Source organism: Oenanthe melanoleuca, chromosome 18 (genome assembly GCF_029582105.1).
Source record: "Oenanthe melanoleuca isolate GR-GAL-2019-014 chromosome 18, OMel1.0, whole genome shotgun sequence".
Lineage (NCBI taxonomy): Eukaryota > Metazoa > Chordata > Aves > Passeriformes > Muscicapidae > Oenanthe > Oenanthe melanoleuca.
The window spans coordinates 5,636,569-5,642,568 of NC_079351.1; the positions used below are offsets into that span (position 1 = coordinate 5,636,569).

Sequence of the window (6,000 nt, forward strand, 5' to 3'; positions counted from 1 at the left end):
CCAGCCCACGTTGTCTCCATGGAGGTGGGAGTCTCTCTGCACCAGGGAAAGACACCTCCCTGGCCCCCCTCCCTTCAAAAATCTGGGCAAATGTCCTGGCCAAAATTAGAAGCAGTTATCGAGGCTAATAGGAGCTGCAGGGGGTTCAGGGAAAATTGAAGCCTGCTCTGAGATACTGCTGGGCTCACAAAATCCAATTGACAATCACTTGCAAACCCCAATCCACTCCATTTCTCTCTATATTTGTCACTAAATCAGCTTCAGTGGGGGAAGAGAAATCAGGCTGAAGAGCAAGAGGAGATATTTTTGCTGATTGTTTGATGTTGGGAACAATAGTGCAAAATAAACTTGTTCTGATAGTGGGGTCTTTGAGAGAAGGTGCTACAACATCCAAAGACTGGAAAGAGTCCCACAGATCTGAGGCTGCAAAGGCAGATTTGACTGTATTTCTGTTCTGTTTTTCTCTGCTTGGGGTATATTTTTGTGCACAGTGGTTGATGCAGAGTGATGCAAAAAAGCACTAAGAGGATGGTCTAAATAGAAGCACTTATATTTCAGGATCAACTCACTGGACACGGCTTCTGGACAGATTTTGAAGTGTCTGATATTCCTGAACATCCATATTAAGAATTATTTGCCTACTGGGATCAGCTCCCTAGACTGCTGATGTCTGCAGCCTTTAGATAAAGTCACTCCTTCCAGGTAGATGATTTTTTTTGAGATGTTTTTGAGAATTTCTGCATGCAAATTTAACTGCAGTTACTTTTGCTTGACTTCACTCTTGTTACATTGAACTTAGAGGGGAGTAGGTGTGAGATTTCATGGACTGGGTCTGTTTTTCTTAATTTCAATTAATAAGGCATATGGGAAAGTGTCTGTATTTTTGGCATTGCTTTATGATACTCTGGATGAGTTCAGAGGGGTCTCCAGGCAGTCTCTGCAGCAGGAGCAGAGATGTCCTGGGAGCTTTCCTCTGACCCTGAGAAATACCAAACTGGCCAAGAGAAATCCCAGGGGTTTGGAACTTGATGGTATTTAAGGTCTCTTCAATCCAAACCCTTCTGTGTTTCCAGGAGGCTGCACTGGGGTTTATGGATACACCATCACTTTCACTCTGAATTGCTGAGCAAGTGTGAGCCCAGCCATTAACTGGACCTGGGGACTGTGATTATTTCTGGCCCACAAGAAGACCACAACAAGAAGAGTTAGTCATGTGTGAGCACTACTGATTTGCCACCATAAATAAATAAAAATAAGAGAGAAGCATTAAAAAATTAGTTGTACACATAACTGGCACATAATTTTATTTCAAATGGGTTATACTGTAGGTGCAGATGAGATCATAGACTGCTATTTAAGGAGGAAACCTCTACTTACATAAATGTCTGATTATGCAACTGTCATGGAAACCACAGATGACAAAGATGTATTAGATTAGCTTGTCCATTCCCTTGGAGCACAGGATTGTTTCTTGTGGTTTATTTTTCACTCAAGATTTTAAGAACTGATTTGTGGCTGCTGGGTGCTGAACTTGAGAAGAAATGATTTATAGCATGAGCTAAGCTGTCCCTTTTCTAGAGGTGATTTTCTTTGGAAATAGAAATGCTTAAAGTCACTGGTCCCTCACACCAGTGTCTAGTCCATCCTTGTACTTGTGTGCTTGGAGCATTCCTTAAAATACAGACCAGTCTTAGAGACTTTACCATCCTGCCTGATCTTTCTTTAGTTTTCATCCCCTGACTCTGTTGTCTTTCCAAATAATACTCCATTTTTTTCTGGTTTTGCTCTCTGCCAGTGTGTCCCTTCTGGTTGCTGCTTAGCCAAGCTATACAAATTTAGCTGCTCTTAATCTTTGCTCATAGGTCAGTCTTTTGAGCCACACTCATTTTTGCTGCTGCACAGGGAAATCAGCAGAGATTAGTATTTTAATCTTCTTTCCCTGTTTAAAGAAACCCCAGGATACACATTGAATGGTTTTCCTGTGACTTGAAATTAAAATGTTTTAAAGTAAGTGTATTTATATCTCTTTTTAAATTTTCACCTCTAGTTCCTCTCAGTCATTGATTTGTCTGCTCTTCTGCCTTAGAAATGGTGCTTTTTGGAACAAACTGAACTTCAGTTTGGTTTCTACCATGAATAGAGTGACATTATGTTATGAGCTATATGTTCTAGTCTCACCCATGTCCATTCAGCAGAATTAACCTGAACTGGTTTTAAACCAAACCCTCTGGGATGTCCAGTCCCACCAGAAATGAGATTTGGGAGGATGAATAGCAAGACAAAGGCAAAGACAAAAAGATTAATGCTAAATACCAATGATATTTAGCCTCATTTTTGTAAGCTGGTCCCTCTTTGATTGTGTTTTCTGCTCACTCACAACGTGTTTGTTGCTGCTATTTTCCTTAAAAGTGGTCTCCTGGTTCTCTTTAATCCCAATAACTGCTGAACCCAACTCCTGCTCCCCTCATGCCCAGTTCAGATAATGATAAACAATTTTAATGGGTATTCCTTGTTCTTAAGGCCTACTGAGGGCCATGCTTAAAGAGTTTAAAGCAGTAAATGATTTTTTTGTGTAGGGGGACTTAAGCTGGGATCACAGGGCAAATTAAATTCAGGTTCTGTCAGATCCCAGGAAAGAAAAAGACTGGAGAGTTGGGCCCTCTGCTGTGATAAATGGTTCCAGGGCCAACCTGTACCTGTCCATTAACCATGGATGTCAGCAGGGAAGATGCTGCAGGACACAGGGAGAGGCAGACACCAGATTTGGATTGCATGATTCAAAATACAAAGCAGCTTCTCTCTGAACCATTGCAGCAGGCTTGCAAGCCAAGTCTGGTGTCTCTGAAGCAGTCTGAAAAACTCTTGGTGTGGTTCTCAGTGCACCTCAGCAGTGACCCACAGCACCTTCCCTCTCTCACTCTAGGGCTGTTTTAGCCAGCCCTGGCAGTGGCACTGAATTGTTCCATTATGTGGTGCCTTTGCAATGTGGAAAAACATTCAGGAGGGACCACTCTAACTCAGAGGAGAGTAACTCAGTCTCCAGGGCCAAATCAGTCATTGATTTTTATTTATTATTTTTTTATTTTATATTTTCCTGAGGCAGCAGATACAGAGAGCAATTACTGTGGTGATTTTTCTGTGCTGTTGATCTTGATTGACTGCACCATGGAGGGACCTGTGCTTATTTCACATCAAACCTCACTGCATAGCAGTGCTTTACTGAACTGAGACAGATCTGACCCTAGAGATGAAAATCTGAATTGCAATGTCTCACCCTGGATATCCTTCCACTAGAGAGAAGACATGAAGCACAGTGCTTGTGGGGTGATTTAGGAGACAAAAGCACTCCAAGTACTCATTTTAAATCACAGCAATTGGACTATGCACAGCCAAGCCAACTGGTTTTGGAGCAGGTCAGATGAGTTCCAGCCTCCTCTTCAAGTATTTAAGGGAAGTCCTTATCAACAAGAACCTGCTTTGTTGCACTTCTTAAAAAAACAAGTTACCCAAGGGAGAACTTGCTGGGTTCCCCTCCCCATTTTTCTGCAGCAGATGCCCAAGTTGCTGCTGTTCTGTGTCCCACAAACAGACACATTTCCGCAGGAATGATCCCTGAATTTCATCTAAGAGCCTCTGAGAGCCTTCTAAATAATTTCAGAATGAGCTATCCTTAGGAAGTTAAAATCAAAGGCACAAGGACCAGCATATTTAATAAGGTGGAAATGGCAAAATGAGAACCACATTTGAAGGATTTGGGACTTTTCTCCCTGTATGGATTCCAAAAGGGGTCATGGGTTTGCAGTGCTCTGGCAAGCAGAGAGATGCTGTGCATTCAGCACAGGCAGTAATTACATCTCCTCTTTCTAAATTATCAGAAAACATCTATATTGTTCATATGGGTCTAGATTATGCTCTGAGAATAGAATGTTCCCTGCACAAAAAGCAAATGGAGTAAATCAGTGAGGATGCACTCAGAAACATCAATTAAAGGTAATACAAGTCTTTAGTGTGGTATCAGGGTTTGAAATTCTGATCTTCCCAACCCTGCCTTCCTCTCTAGGAAAGCGACAAAGCAGAACTACTCAGAAATTCATAAGGTTTAAAAATAAAATACTTGTCTCCTCTCATTCTCGTCTTTACTCAGATTTTTACTCAGTGCTGGTTCCCAGCATAGTAGATGAGTGCAATGTTTTTCTTCAGATCTCAAAGTTCTGTTGGCTTAAGGAGTTGTCTTTCTGCAAGTGTCACGAGTTGAGTACCTTGGGTTTGAAGTACATGCTTTGGGACACCTGAAATCTGGTTGCCTGAGGTGCCAGGAGCCCATCAGTGATACAGTGGAAGTCAAGAAAATCAGGTTCCAGGCTCCTTCAGAGCAGCACCTAGAAATTCAGATTTTCAAAGTTAACAGTGATGCCTGAATACAAAATAACAGCAAACTGTGATAAAGGTGGGAACAAAACCTAGAGTGTTTTACCTGTCAGTATGTAATGCCTGGAGCTCATCTGCAGAGGGGTGAGTAATCTGGTCACCTTTGGACATCATTAGTAAGGGACACGTACGTAAATGCTGTCACCACATTCTCCACTGCTCCCAGATATTTCCTGTTATTGAGGCATAGGAGAAATTAATGTGAATTGTCCTTCAGCCTATTAGTTCTGCATCCCCTTTGCAGGCATGAATTCAAATCCAAAATCTGAGCCTGGCTTTGAGCCTCCCCTCCCCTGCTCTCCACGCACTTCATGCACAGGGCTCCTGCTCAGGCACATTTGTTACCTACGTGACACTCATTCATCATCAGGATTGTAATTGTGAGGGGTGGAAAATTTTCTTCTCGCTACTCAGAAGGAAAAAGGACCTTACCAAGAATTTATAAGCTTCTTCAGCTGAGTTAATTATTCAGGAAAGGGTTTTTTCACTGCAAGGAGCACAGGCGAGCAGATTCCATTCATAGCTCAAATGCCAAACCACTTTAGCACCTTCAGTTTTAGTGGCTTATTTTATTAATATTAAGATGATGGAGCAGGGGGGGTTAGTGTTTTGGGTTTTTTTTTTTTTTCCTTTAATGCTTTTTCCCCTTGGGCAGAAAGCTGCTCCCTTTTCGTCACAGCCTGGATAATGAATTGCAGTGTACAAAGCCAGTCATACAATACGCAGCAGTGGCAGCGAGGAGCAAGAATCTTTGGGAAGAGTTTCCATAGAAACATTGACGTCCTCCTGGTGAACAGGACACTGAGTTCCTTCAATGGGAGGTATGGGGTTTTAAAGGAGCAGTGAGGTGGCAGCAAGCCAAGCCAGCAGAGCTATGACTCTGCATCTCCCAGCAGAATAGGGGGTTGGAGCTGGTGGGAGGAGATTAAAAAAAAAAAAAAAAAATAAAAAAAAATCACCCAATTACCCTCGCATTATCAAAACATCAGATTTGATGGTTCCTGCTCGAACGGTTCTGTCCAGAGCCTGGTAAATAATTAAACTGCTGACCGCAACGTGTGCGAGAGCTGGCAGCCAAAAACCATAAATACTCAAGGCTGTGAACTAGCAGCTTCTAAAAAACCTTGTCAGATTTTTGCCACAGACTTCGTGCCCAGAAGCCTTAAATTCAGCACCAATGGGCATGACGCAGGCACAGACCTCCAGGGGACAAGCAAGCACCCCTCCCCTCCCTGCTTGTCTTGGAATGAGACAAGTGTTTTGCTAATGTTCCAGCTCTGTGTTTTAAATAGCCCTGTGTCTACCCAGCTAAATAGTGGCACAGTAGCCCTGTCTGGAAGAAGGCTGTTTCTAGAAGGAAAACAGTCAGAGGAAATGTTTTTGCTGGAAATCATACAAAATCAAAAGGCAGCACGCGAAAGAATTCGCTGCCGAGCGCTCCCCAGTGTTTCTGTTCAGGCTCACAAAATGTTTTGTTCCGGAGCAATTCCCAGATGGACTGATGTGGGTGACAGAGTCCCACCCCAAGGCCCACCTGGCGCCAGGTGTTGTGCAGAGCCTGGCCCAGCTCTG

At 42.9% G+C, this 6,000-nt stretch overlaps 1 long non-coding RNA gene across 2 annotated transcripts; it reads right to left on the reverse strand.

The window, feature by feature from the left end:
* Positions 1-1,086: 1,086 nt before the first annotated feature.
* LOC130260527 (uncharacterized) lies at positions 1,087-5,313 on the reverse strand. 2 transcript variants are annotated; one of them, XR_008841806.1, is made up of 3 exons: positions 4,861-5,313; positions 4,475-4,601; positions 1,087-4,379 (listed from the first exon to the last, which is right to left on the reverse strand). It is a non-coding gene; the product is annotated as an uncharacterized LOC130260527 (long non-coding RNA). The 2 variants fall into 2 exon arrangements; XR_008841805.1 differs by having other exon boundaries at positions 4,778-5,313.
* Between the last annotated feature and the right edge of the window lie 687 nt (positions 5,314-6,000).